At 40.1% G+C, this 15154-nt stretch overlaps 2 protein-coding genes across 13 annotated transcripts in view; both read right to left on the bottom strand.

The window, feature by feature from the left end:
- LOC127877406 (methyltransferase-like protein 27) overlaps positions 1-15154 on the bottom strand; it is a 90279-nt gene that overhangs the window by 57055 nt on the left and 18070 nt on the right. The window lies entirely within an intron of this gene.
- The window catches only part of LOC127877407 (methyltransferase-like protein 27), a 46936-nt gene that overhangs the window by 13820 nt on the left and 17962 nt on the right, over positions 1-15154 (bottom strand). The gene's annotated exons all lie outside the window — the stretch shown is intronic.

Below are 15154 nucleotides of genomic sequence, written 5' to 3'. Positions count from 1 at the left end.
GTTATCCCCCGGAAGCGACCTTGTGCACGCTGAACTCCCGTCGGCTTTCTATTCGGCTGATCTAGTTGCGGCCCGAGAATTCAGTTAGGGTTTACGTCACCTTCAGCCTATTTAGTGAATAAGGCGCTATTTACATGGTGAGTGGGTATGCACCTATAATAGCCCCGTTCGGACAAACAAGAGTTATTCCCCGAAAGCGACCTAGTGCTCGCTTAACTCCCGTCGGCTGCCTGTCGGGCTGATTTAGTTTCGGCCCGGGATTTTAAGTAGGGACGGCCTCATCTGCAGCCTTTTAGCGTATTTGTTATGCTCTTTTTACATGGGGAGTGGGTATGCACCTTTAAGGGCCCCTTTCGGACAAAAAAGACTTATTCTCCTGCAGCGATCTAATGTAAGCTAAACTTCGGTCGGCTGCCTGTTTAGCTGGCCTTGTTTTGTCCCGTGGTCTTAATAGGGTCGGCGTCACAAACTGCATATTTAGCGTATCATGCGCTACTTTCATGACGAGTTGTCATGAACCTTTAAGGGCCTTTTTTCGGACAAACATGAGTTATACCCCGGAAGTGACCTGGTGCATGCTGAACTCACGTCGGCTGCCTGTCGGGTTAATCCAGTTTTTAACCTGGGTTTTATAAGGGTCGGCGTCACATACAGGCTTTTTAGCCTATAAGACGTTATTAAAATGGCGAGTTGGTATGCATCTATAAGGACTGCTTTCGGACAAACAAGAGTTATCCCACCGGAAGCTACCTAGTGCACGCTGAACTCACCTCGGCTGCATGTCGGGTTGATCTGTTTTCGGCCCGGGTTTTAATTAAGGTCGGCGTCACAAACAGCCTATTTTGCGGGTTAGGCGCTATGTACATGGCGAGTGTGTATAAGAGCCGCTTTCGGACAAACAAGAGTTATCCCTGGAAAGCGACATAGTGCACGCTGAACTTGCGTCGGCTGCCTGTCGGGCTAACCTAGTTTTGACCCGGGAGTTTAAATAGGGTCTGCGAGACATACAGCCTATTTAGCGTATAAGGAGCTATTAAGATGGCGAGCGAATATGAACCTTTAAGGGCAGCTTTCGGACAAAAAAGAGTTATTCACCGGAAACGACCTTTTGCACGCTGAACTCTCGACGGCTGCATGTCGGGCCAATGTAGTTGCGGCCGGGACTTTAATTAGGTCCGGCGTCACCTACAGCCTATTTACCATATTATGCGCTATTTACATTGCGAGTGGGTATACAGCTTTTAGGTCAGTGTTCGGACAAACCAGTTATCCCCCGGAAGCGACATAGTGCACGCTGAACTTATGTCGGCTGCCTGTCGGGATGACCTAGTTTCGATCCGAGGTTTTAATTATGGTGTGCGTCACATACAGCCTATTTAGCGTAATAGTCGCTTTTTACATTACGAGGTTAAGGGCCGCTTTCGGACTTAAAAGAGTTATCACCCGTAAGCGACATAGTGCACGCTGAACTCCAGTCGGCTGCCTGTCGGGTTGATCTGGTTTCGGCCCGGGGTTCGAAGTTGTCTCTTCTTCACATAAGCCTACTTCGCGTAGTATGCTCTATTTACATCTCGAATGGGTATGCACTTTTAAGGGGCGCTTTCGGACAAACAAGAGTTATCCCGAGGAAGCGACCTAGTGCACACTGAAATCCCCACGGCTGCCTTCCGGGCTGATCTAGTTCGGCCTGGTGTTTTAATTATGGTCCGCGTCACCTTCAGCCTATTTAGCGTATAATGCGCTATATACATTGCGAGTTGGTATGCACCTTAAAGGGCCGCTTTAGGACTAACAAGATTTTATTTTATCTAAAGGGACTAGCAATCATGATACATCAACTACTAGTATCTCCGGAATCCACCATGAGATTTAAGCAATAAATCGTCTGCTGATCCAGAGTGCGGGACTAGTTAACATATTAACATTTTGACAATAGTCCGAACGCGTGTCACACATTTGAATGGAATGGAAAAAAACAGTGTAAATGAAGAAGAGGATAAAAAACTATCGAAAATAAGTAACAGATAAATGTGGTCATGATTATTCTTATTAATCATGACAACACCTTATTCATGTTAGACTTTTTAAAATTTAATTCACTTTTATCATTATAATTGGTGCCACTTGTGGTATTTGGTTACCTATGTTAAGGGTAACTTACTGATGCTCGATTGGTTATTGTCGGCTCGGGTACCATTTAAATGTACCCCGGGTACTCTTAAATAAACTTAAATATATCTCTGGTACGAAAAATATACTGAAAGTAACCCGGAAATTTTTACGCGAAATTTGCCGTTGTCGGCGAAATATTTTCAAATTAAGTATGTTTATATTTATGTAAATATTCTGTAAAATTGCCGCTATATTATCGCAATTCCCACTTGAAAAAGCATGATGAGGCAGGCTTTATTCAAAGAGAATTTTGTTTTGTTTTCCGTAGCGCGTTTTACGTCATCGGATTTTGGGCGGGAATAAAACTCGGTTAAAGTATAAATTGGCTGGGTACGTGTAAGCATATTTTCTGTACCCGGAGTACATTAAGGTTTAAATGTTTTGTTGTGTGATATCTTGTTAATTAGTTTTTGATTATTTTTTTTAGTTTAGGCATGCACCGTGTTTGGATTGTGTGCTGTATGTATAATACATTTAGGGATTGAATTTTGAGTATTGCAAGCAATGAAAAGCAACGGAGGAGATAAAAGATTAGATCGCATACATAGTGCGGATAAATATGACACGTTTGTTTAGGGTTATGAATGCAAAAGATATCATTAAATACCGTTTCAAGTATTTGTAATTCTAAAGACTTCTTGCAATCCTGACAAACGTTTTGGTCTTTATTTGAAGAGGCGATGAATCTCAAAATAGTTTTTTTGCAAGGCTATTGCAGTCGTAAATTAATGATATATGCAGATCGTTTGTCAATAAGAACGATTAAAAGCTTTATTTGGTTATGATTCTGAAGGCAATTCCATTTGTAGTCTTCTTCATTCAGTGTCAATATTGAGTGGTTGCTAAAAAGCACATCATAGGTCCAATAGAAATACTTTGGTACATTTGATCATTAAATTTAAATGAAATGAAACACTCGTCGCTTTTTAAACAACTTTAACACAAAATTGCAAAACAATATCTGTTAAACAGTACTCGAGCACATGCCGTGTATGACAGTAATTTGGAGGGAACGCCATATATATTAGTTATTCTTAGCTCTCGCTTTACCCTCTTGCTTTTGTGCTTTGTTACAATGTTTGGAAATATGTTCAATGTTGTTTTTTTTTGCCATAGAAGACATATTAAAACCGGGTTTCTCCCTTACTGAATTAAACTGGTTTAAGTAAAACTAGTAACCCCTAGACCCGAGGGCTTATTAATTTAACTTAAACTGATAAACTTAAACCGCAATGCACATGAGTTACACATTTAGTATATAGAATATATGAAAAATCTACCGAACTATTTAACATTATGCCCCTGATGTCAAAACTTGCCTAACGCTGGAGGTCACTTGTTTTACATTAACATATAAGGATGATAACCCTTTTTCTTTTTCTGTCCTGTAAATTACCAATACAAATAAATACAAAATCTGCAATATTCAGATAAAGTAAGCCAAACATGTCACATAATTATAAAATGTTGGGTATTTTTAACTGAAATTGAAAGGATTGTAAATCTTCGTATATTGTAAGACTCCGAAGACGGGAGTTAAGCTTGCACTAGATCGCTTCTGGGGGATAACTCATGTTTTTCCGAAAAGGTCCCTAAAAGGTGCATACCAACTTGCCATGTAAATAAAGCCTCATTCGCTAAATAGGCTGTAGATGACGCAGACCCTAATTTAAACACCGGGCCGAAACTACATCAGCCCGACAGAAAGCCAACGGGAGTTCAGCTTGCGCTAGGTCGCTTCCGGGGGATAACTCCTCTTTGTCCAAAAAGGACCCTTTAAGGTGCATACACACTCGCCATGTAAATAAAGCCTAATATATACGCTTGAAAGGCTGTAGGTGACGCCGACCCTAATTAAAACCCAGGGCCGAAACTAGATCAGCCCGACAGGCAGCCGACGGGAGTTCAGCGTGCACTAGCTCACTTCTGGGGGAAAACTCGTTGTCCGAAAGGGGTCCTTAAAGGTGCATACCCGCTCGCCATGTAAATAGAGCCTAATTCGCTAAAAAGGCTGTAGGTGACGACGACCCTAATTTAAACCCCGGGCCGAAACTAGATCAGCCCGACAGGCAGCCAACTGGAGTTTAGCTTGCACTAGGTCACCTCCGGGGATTACTCTTTTTTTTGTACGAAAGGGGCCCTTAAAGGTGCATACATACTCGCCATGTAAATAGAGCATAATACATACGCTAAATAGGCTGTATGTGACGCCGATCCTAATGAAAACCCCGGGCAGAAACTAGATCATCCCGACAGGCAGCCGACTGGAGTTCAGCGTGCACTAGACCGCTACAAGGGGATAACTCTTGTTTATCCGAAAGGGCCCATAAAAGTGCATACCCACTCGCCATGTATATAGAGCCTAATTCGCGAAAAAGGCTGTAGGTTAGGCAGACCCTAATTAAAACCCCGGGCCGAAACTAGATGAGCCCGACAGGCAGCCAACGGGAGTTTAGCTTGCACTACGTCGCTTCCGGGGGATAACTCTTGTTTGTCCGAAAAGGGCCCTTAAAGATGCATACCCATTCTATATGACAATAGAGCATAATACGCTAAATAGGCTGTACATGACGCCGACCCAAACCAAAACCCAGGGCCGAAACTAGATCAGCCCGACAGGCAGCCGACGGGAGTTCAGCGTGCACTAGGTCGTTTCCGTGGGATAATTCTTGTTTGTCCGAAATGGACCCTTAACTGTGCATACCCACTCTATATGACAATAGAGCATAATACGCTAAATATGCTGTACGTGACGCCGACCCAAATAAAAAACCCGGGCCGAAACTAGATCAGCACGACAGGCAGCCGACGGGAGTTCAGCGTGCACTAGGTCGCTTCCGGGGGATAACTCTTGTTTGTCCGAAATGGGCCCTTAAAGGTGCATACCCACTCTATATGACAATAGAGCATAATACGCTAAATAGGCTGTACGTGACGCTTACCCTAATTAAAACCCCTGGCCGAAACTAGATCAGCCCGACAGGCAGCCGACGGGGGTTTAGCATGCACTAGGTCGTTTCCGGGGGATAGCTCTTGTTTGTCCGAAATGGGCCCTTAAAGGTGCATACCCACTCTATATTACAATAGAGCATAATACGCTAAATAGGCTGTACGTGACGCTGACCCAAATTAAAACCACGGACCGAAACTAGATCAGCCCGACAGGCAGCCGACGGGAGTTCAGCGTGCACTAGGTCGTTTCCGGGGGATAACTCTTGTTTGTCCGAAATGGGCCCTTAAAGGTGCATACCCGATCTATATGACAATAGAGCATAATACGCTAAATAGACTGTACGTGACGCCTACCCTAATTAAAACCCCTGGCCGAAACTAGATCAGGCCGACAGGCAGCCGACGGGAGTTCAGCGTGCACAATGTCCTTCCCGGGGGATAACTCTTGTTTGTCCGAAATGGGCTCTTAAAGGTGTATACCCACTCTATATGACATTAGAGCATAATACGCTAAATAGGCTGTACGTGACGCCGACCCAAATTAAAACCCCGGGCCGAAACTAGATCAGCCCGACAGGCAGCCGACGGGAGTTCAGCGTGCACTAGTTTGTTTCCGGGGAATAACTCTTGTTTGTCCGAAATGGGCCCTTAAAGGTGCATACCCACTCTATATGACAATAGAGCATAATAAGCTAAATAGGCTGTACGTGACGCCGACCCAAATTAAAACCCCGGGCCGAAACTAGATCAGCCCGACATGCAGCCGACGGGAGTTCAGCGTGCACTAGGTCGCTTCGGATGGATAACTCTTGATAGTCCGAAATGGGCATTTAAAGGTGCATACCCACTCTATATGACAATAGACAATATTACGATAAATAGGCTGTACGTGACGCCTACCCTAATGAAAACCCCGGGCCATAACTAGATCAGTCCGACAGGCAGCCGACCAGAGTTCAGCGTGCACTAGGTCGTTTCCGGGGAATAACTCTTGTTTGTCCGAAATGGGACCTTAAAGGTGCATACCCACTCTATATGACAATAGAGCATAATACGCTAAATAGGCTGTACGTGACGCCGACTAAAATTAAAACCCCGGGCCGAAACTAGATCAGCCCGACAGGCAGCCGACGGGAGTTCAGCGTGCACTAGGTCGCTTCCTGGGGATAACTCTTGTTTGTCCGAAATGGGCCCTTAAAGGTGCATACCCACTCTATAAGACAAGAAAGCATAATACGCTAAATAGGCTGTACGTGACGCCTACCCTAATTAAAACCCCGGGCCGAAGCTAGATCAGCCCGACAGGCAGCCGACAGGAGTTTAGCGTGCACTAGGTCGCCACCGGGGATAACTCTTGTTTGTCCGAAAAGAGCCCTTAAAGGTGCATACCCACTCTATATGACAATAGAGCATAATACGCTAAATAGGCTGTACGTGACGCTTACCCTAATTAAAACCCCTGGCCGAAACTAGATCAGCCCGACAGGCAGCCGACGGGAGTTTAGCGTGCACTAGGTCGTTTCCGGGGGATAGCTCTTGTTTGTCCGAAATGGGCCCTTAAAGGTGCATACCCACTCTATATTACAATAGAGCATAATACGCTAAATAGGCTGTACGTGATGCTGACCCAAATTAAAACCCCGGACCGAAACTAGATCAGCCCGACAGGCAGCCGACGGGAGTTCAGCGTGCACTAGGTCGTTTCCGGGGGATAACTCTTGTTTGTCCGAAATGGGCCCTTAAAGGTGCATACCCACTCTATATGACAATAGAGCATAATACGCTAAATAGACTGTACGTGACGCCTACCCTAATTAAAACCCCTGGCCGAAACTAGATCAGCCCGACAGGCAGCCGACGGGAGTTCAGCGTGCACAATGTCCTTCCCGGGGGATAACTCTTGTTTGTCCGAAATGGGCTCTTAAAGGTGTATACCCACTCTATATGACATTAGAGCATAATACGCTAAATAGGCTGTACGTGACGCCGACCCAAATTAAAACCCCGGGCCGAAACTAGATCAGCCTGACAGGCAGCCGACGGGAGTTCAGCGTGCACTAGTTTGTTTCCGGGGAATAACTCTTGTTTGTCCGAAATGGGCCCTTAAAGGTGCATACCCACTATATATGACAATAGAGCATAATAAGCTAAATAGGCTGTACGTGACGCCGACCCAAATTAAAACCCCGGGCCGAAACTAGATCAGCCCGACATGCAGCCGACGGGAGTTCAGCGTGCACTAGATCGCTTCGGATGGATAACTCTTGATAGTCCGAAATGGGCATTTAAAGGTGCATACCCACTCTATATGACAATAGAGAATATTACGATAAATAGGCTGTACGTGACGCCTACCCTAATGAAAACCCCGGGCCATAACTAGATCAGTCCAACAGGCAGCCGACCAGAGTTCAGCGTGCACTAGGTCGTTTCCGGGGAATAACTCTTGTTTGTCCGAAATGGGCCCTTAAAGGTGCATACCCACTCTATATGACAATAGAGCACAATACGCTAAATAGGCTGTACGTGACGCCGACTAAAATTAAAACCCCGGGCCGAAACTAGATCAGCCCGATAGGCAGCCGACGGGAGTTCAGCGTGCACTAGGTCGCTTCCTGGGGATAACTCTTGTTTGTCCGAAATGGGCCCTTAAAGGTGCATACCCACTCTATAAGACAAGAAAGCATAATACGCTAAATAGGCTGTACGTGACGCCTACCCTAATTAAAACCCCGGGCCGAAGCTAGATCAGCCCGACAGGCAGCCGACAGGAGTTTAGCGTGCACTAGGTCGCCACCGGGGATAACTCTTGTTTGTCCGAAAAGGGCCCTTAAAGGTGCATACCCACTCTATATGACAATAGAGCATAATACGCTAAATAGGCTGTACGTGACGCCTACCCTTATTAAAACCTAGGGCCGAAGCTAGATCATCCCGACAGGCAGCCGACGGGAGTTCAGCGTGCACTAGGTCGTTTCCAGGGGAAAACTCTTGTTTGTCCGAAAAGGGCCCTTAAAGGTGCATACCCACTTATCATGGGAATAATTCACAATCATATTCATTTTGTGTAATATATTCTGAAAGTATGTACCAAACCTGCTAAATAGGCTTACTAAACTTAATATTTCAGCTTAATAGGCTAAATTGTCTAAAAATGATGTATGTATCAACCTATGTACTTAACCGGCTAAATAGGCTAAATAGGTTAAATTGGCTAACTTCACACACGTTCGTACTATCTACGATAGTAAAATAGCTAGGTCATCACTGGCAAAAAAAATCGTATTTCAGAACACAATTGGTTATGCTTTTGAAAATAAAGTTTGTTTCGGAATTTTAAAAGGGGTAGATAAATAGAATGGTCGTTTTTTAAATGATCCGCTACTAGGGAAGATCCGTTACTGGCGACCAAACTGTAGCATTATAAATACGAATCAAAGCGCTGAAGGCACTGAAGTTGTTAGCTATTGCATAATTTAAGACGCAACTCATTTTTCAAAATTAATCGCAAGTAAGAAATGAACACACGCCATTCAAATTTATAAAGAATGTTATGTTTCATAACGCACGGGTCGAGATTTGTGCGCACTTTTTATCATCCTATTTATTTTATAGAGATAACTGAGACAAAATAACAACACCATGGCCCTTTTTGGACGTTCTGAAAGCATGGAAAGTATGATGAAAATGGTAATGAGAACTGAATACAAAGACAATATGCAATCACCGTCATATTAATTGAATATTGTTGGAATATCGAATACCTATCTCACTAAGAATATAAGTTCATGATTAAAATTCCCTGTACAAAACGTTTGAATTTTGACACCATATACAAATTCAAAATATGTAATAAGATAATTGATGAAAATAAATAAAATATAAATCTGCGAGCAATACTTTCTACTCACGAATTAGGTAGTCATAAAGATAGCCCTGTTGACCCGTACTTTGTTTTTTATGCATTACTTGTTACCCTAGCAGTTCACACGGTGTCAACAACTCTGACCTAAACATAGGTATAGAGCACTAATGCGCTTTTTTAGGCGTAGTTGTTTTACCCAGCTTTTCACTTTAAATGACTTACATAACGCTAGCAGACACTCATGAATATTTTCGAATATTTCATAGGCTGATTCGAGATAAACCCTCTGAGCTTTGGCTACATCACCGTGTCTGTGCTCAGCGCAAAGGATGTAGCACTGTTCAGTGTAAGGAATTCCGGACTACTCTCTGTATGTTCAAACGACACAAACTGTGGCCCAGTTACAATTACGCGTTAAAACCCATCTCGCAGAATTTCAGGGTCAGTACTCGTTCACTAAATCGTCCGGGGAATATATAAATGACTATCGATAAACACAGTTTTGCTTTCAAGATGAGAAAACAAACATTACCGAAATAGTATAGTGTCGCGATAAGAGGAAAATCGTTTAATTATCCAACAACAATGTTTGCCGTACTCGGTCAGCACGTCTTGAAATCGTTCCTGAACGCCTTGATAGGCTGTCCTTATTTACAAGTTTGCTATTTTTAATTCAATTTTGTACCGAAAAGCATTGTTCTTAAATGTGCCATTTTCAATTCGCAATGAGATTTTTAATGACCCTCGTCATGCGAAAATGGTTCTTATTCCATAGGCGCCGATCATATATATAGCCCATTCAGCCTGCGCATCTCTCAGTCTGGTCAGGAGATACATAATGAGACCATAACACTTTGAGTTATTTTATAGCAAACAGCATGATGCTGCATCGCCTCTGACCAGACTGCGCATATGCACATGTTGGGTTTAAGATACGCTGGCCGAAACGCATACGACCCATTTTCGCATGACGCGGCCATGAAAGTGTGATTTAAATGTGTCGAAAGAAAACTGCGTTTAAATAAAATATTAACATAGATGTATTTCGAAAGTGAAGAAATATACTCATAATAAGGCATGTGAGCACACATATGATGTTCACTCCCGTAGTATAATTATATCTACTTACACTAATTTGTGATTTGACAATGATAACACACATTTCATGCGGTGAATATACGACTTACAAGTGAAAAAAACACAATAGCTAAACTTTTGTTTTCAAATTAATAACAATGGCTTAGTTATTTCTATGTTTTGTCAAATGTTGATAAATACATGCATTAGTTGATAATAAAATCATTTACAGGACTGACATTACAACTGGCTTGCATTTTCCTTGCCCCAATATATATATATATATATATATGTATAAATATATATATGTATTAGTCTTACATTTGGCTCTTGTTAACAATATGTTTCCACTAATTGTTTACAGTAAAAAAAAGGTGTGATGATTATGCCCGTTTTATAGTACGTTTATTGTTAAACTGTGATTCCTCGTCAATCTAAGGTAATCGCTTACTTAATAACCGACTTCAATAAAAAATAAAAGCCGAGTTAACCACGCCCGCATACGCATTCTCTTTACCGATTGGACAGCGAATATCCCAGTTTGGCGCCTGGAAAGCGACTTTCTCGCTATGCATCTGTGTATTGTGTCAGCGCACACGAGTGTGTAATACGGCTTGAATATTTATTACGCACGTAATGTTATCTCTTATCAGTGGATTATCTATTACCTCTATAATTACCGGGATATTACCGGTCACCGGTACAGATTCTCCGAGATCAATAGTCGGTAATACCTAGCTCGCCCCCCATTTTCTCAACGGATTTGCGTGAATCTTAAAATCGGTCCTTAGCGGAGATATTACTCCTATTTTCGCAATGTCTTTTAGGTTTTTTTGGCGTTGACATTTTGTTGTTTTTTTCAACTCAACAAATTTACTGGGTGCCGTGTGTGTCCGCCTCTGCAAAAAACACTGGGTGCCGATTGTCCGGGTGCCGTTTGTCCAACAATCGATAAAAACTCGAGCGCGGGCGTCGGGCAATAAATCTGTAATTTGCGGTGAAGGACAGGTTGATGTGAATACACATAACGATATATTTTTAAGTTGCATTTAATACTTCAAATTAAAATAGTGATTTGCCCCACTCTTTTATATTGTATTTACCGTCTTTACAGAATTATTTGACACGTCTTACATCGAGCGTGAGTTTAGATCGCGTTTCATACTTCATGTTTTGTTTCAATTGTTTCTGCATGAAATTTCACTTGTTGTTTTTATTTGCATATTTGTTTTTGTAAGCATTTCGAAAATGCTTGCTCTTTCGTGAACATATATAGCTCGTCACCAGTTTCATTAAAAGATGTTGCAGGTAATTTGATATCAGACTATTTTAGTGATTTTCTGTTTTTATTGTGACATGTTTTTCTAAGAAATACATGTGTAAATTCGAGACAAAGGAAGTATTAAAAGTATTCAATTGAGTGATATTTTAATAGCACAATGATGCGAAAAGATCATGTGTCGTGTTGGCGAGTGACTATTTGTATACATGTGCATTTTTGATAACGTGATCATTTCGATACATATGTAAACAACGTATACGTAGGCATCTTAACCTGATGGTCACTATTGATTCACTTATAATATGTAAATTGATATTCATCACAATATCAATAGGCATACCATTAAGTAAAACATACACATCTTTGCTTCGATTGATTTACATGTAAATCACTGTTTAATAAAATGTACAAGTATATAGTATATAAATAGCCTCGATACGAAATGTTGATAATACATTGAATTGAACGAGAAATATCACATCGCTCTTTTATTAAGACTGTTTAACTTTTTATTTCCGGTACGACAAATAACACCTTTTTCTGGAAATAAGGATGTAATAACAACAATGACGAGATTTTTATTATATATATCATAAACATTCATTAAAATACATAATATTACAGATATGAGTTTTTAATGCATTTATATATTTGTATTGTACATGCCCCTTATTAAAATACGAATAAAATAATTGTTAACTTAAAAAAAATGATGGAAAATTGGATGTCTACATCATTTTACAATATCTAATAAAAGATGGAAATTTTGATGTTCACATCCACTTACACATAACAGACCTATACAGATGGTATTTGCACACCTTTTTCTCAGTTCTCACGTTTGTTTCTATTACAATCACAACAAATATTCACACCCTCATCTACTCGCTAAGACGGCAATATATTTTGATAGAAGGTTAATAAGGAAACTCTAATCTAACACTCACAGAAACTAAGTACAAACCGACAGATCTTTTGCTGATGTGTACATGTATGTTTTTAATGTTAATTGCATTAAAAATAGAAATATAAAAAATAGTGCAATAATTAAAATGTATTCGTCTGTAAATTGTGTATACAAAGTTTATTTTTACCATCGTGTTTATCCTTGACGGAATACGGACAAAACCCCTCCCGGATAAAAACCCTCCCGACATTTTCATAGAGGGCGGACGAAAACCCTCCCATGAATAAACATGGGCGGACAAAAACCCTCTCATGAAAAAAACGGGGGAGGACAAAAACCCTCCCATGAAAAACGGGACCGGACCAAAACCCTCCCGTAAAAGAAACACTCAGTGTTGAATTCATTAATCCGATTAAATTTTTTTAAACTTTCTAATGTGCATATATTTCCGATAATCAAATATAATAACAACATCAATTAAAACATAAAATGAGGCCAATTATAGACAAGTGAATTTAAATTTAGATTGAATGCAATACGATACAGGTCAACGTTTAATCGCGTCATACGCTCATTCATGCAAAAAACGTGCTTTCCGGGAAGTTTCTGAAAACTTTGCGAAAATGAAAGTAAAATTCTGTTAACAACTAACAATTCGTTAGCATGTAAATAATTTGTTTTAATTACTTATTTAATTTAGCTTTGACTGTAACGTTTTCAATTGCATTTTTGCAGACAATATATAAAGCATACTGTATTGTCAAATATGTCAATGATTCGGTTATTTAGGCCCACTTATCAGCTAATCATTACAATTAACTAGTTAATGGCATACAATAATATGTATCAAAATAGCAAACTGTGAATCTGCAACTGCGGACAAAAACCCTCCCGTGAAAGCAATTAAACACCGACAAATGTAATTGCTTCACACATTGTAGCATTCATTAATCCGCAAAATTTACTCAAAATAGCAAACTGTGAATCTGCAACTACTTTTAGTTTTTAAGTAGTTTAATCACAGAATCAATTAAAAGCAATTAAACGCCGACAAATGTATTTGCTTCACACAATGTTGCTTTCATTAATCCGAAAAAATCACTCAATGCTGACAACATTTGTTCAAAATATCATACTGTGAATCGGCAACATATAAAAAGCAATTTGTTTGTGGAAAGGCACACAAGTGTCTACAATGTTGGTTTTTGTTTATCAATTGATTATGCTTATTTGTCAATGTATGTAACATTATACTGTCTAGACTTTATAATACTTCTTATAAAACGAAATAAAGAATGTCTTGTGAAGCCTGTGTCCGTCTCTGTTATTTTTGCGATGATGACTAAAAAAGAAACACGACTTTGATGTTCTTAATGCACTGGCCGGCGCACAATTTGATATTTTATATATTTTATATAAACACCCTACTTGTTATTCATACTAAGTAATCATGAATATCGTAGTACTAAGTAAAAATGCAAATCTTAGTTCAAACATATATAATTGACATCAAATGGGTGTAAAATAACAACATTTTAATTCGGAAATATTTTAATTAGTCAATATAAAGTGTAATGTTACCTACTGAAGTGAAGTCACTATTACAAAAAATTAATATCTCGGATAACCGACAACAAAATACAAATGTCGGAAATGACATTCGGAAATGACCGATTTCGGATTAAAAATTCATAAATAATTGTTGATAGTTGAATTCGTGGCTCGCATTTCACGGGAGGGTTTTTGTCCGGTCCCGTTTTTTCATGGGAGGGTTTTTGTCCTCCCCCGTTTTTTTCATGGGAGGGTTTTTGTCCGTCCCCGTTTATTCATGGGAGGGTTTTCGTCCGGCCCCTATACAACTGACGGGAGGGTTTTTATCCGGGAGGGGTTTTGTCCGGCATTCATCCTTGACACGTGTATGCAATCAATTATTTATCACCAAAATGTGCTACGTTTTTCTATGCATTTTTGAATTAATTATACGACCATGTGCATTTGAATAGCTCAATGATTAGCATTTTATTGCAGCGCCGACATATCACATGTACAGTGTACATGTATACTGTTGCATAATGAACTGAATTATAGTAATTTAATACAATAAGTAAAACGAAAAATGTACATGATTTATCGCAATCATAATATTTTTTAATTTGTATCGTAATAACAAAGAATATGTATAAAAATTGTCACTCGCAAATATGAAAAACTGATTTCGATACATATTTTAATAAACGTGAACGAAGTCTTTAACCTTAATATTGTAATATTGAATAAATCAATATGTATCACAATGTTCCTTCGATTACGTTTTTCTTTAGATTTTGTGACGAAATGAACTTGTTACCGAATAATACAGGTATATACATAGTCACTCGCCAATAACTGATTTGTTTTCATTTAACTATCACTGATTTGAAAACTAACTGCGGAAGTCTCGAATGTATATTCGAATCAATACATGTAACAATAGAAACAGGAAATCACTAAAGTAGTCTGACATCAAATTCCATGTTCATCTAACATGTGTATATGTAATTATTGGCAAGCCATATGTACACACGCGAGAAAGCATGGTTGGAGTGTTAACAAAAACAAGTCTTTAAATAAACAAGTATATGTAAAACTTCACGAAGAAACTATACATTTGCCTGTAATCACCGCGAACCACCGCGAGATCGATTTCCCAATAACTTCCGCGGTGCTCACCCGCTGTCACCGTGATCTATCACGATTGAACCACCTTCAGACCACGGTGATTGGCAACGTTGGGACTGTGTTTTAGGCAGAAATCGCGCTAGACATAGTGAACTATGACTTTCAATCGTGTTTTTCCGATTCTTGTATTACGATATTTATATGGTGATCTCTGTATAATAATAAGGCCTAAATTACTTGA

Source organism: Dreissena polymorpha, chromosome 4 (assembly GCF_020536995.1).
Source record: "Dreissena polymorpha isolate Duluth1 chromosome 4, UMN_Dpol_1.0, whole genome shotgun sequence".
Taxonomy (NCBI): domain Eukaryota; kingdom Metazoa; phylum Mollusca; class Bivalvia; order Myida; family Dreissenidae; genus Dreissena; species Dreissena polymorpha.
The sequence above is the reverse complement of the archived record's forward strand: the minus strand, read 5'-3'. Positions and strand labels throughout refer to the sequence as shown.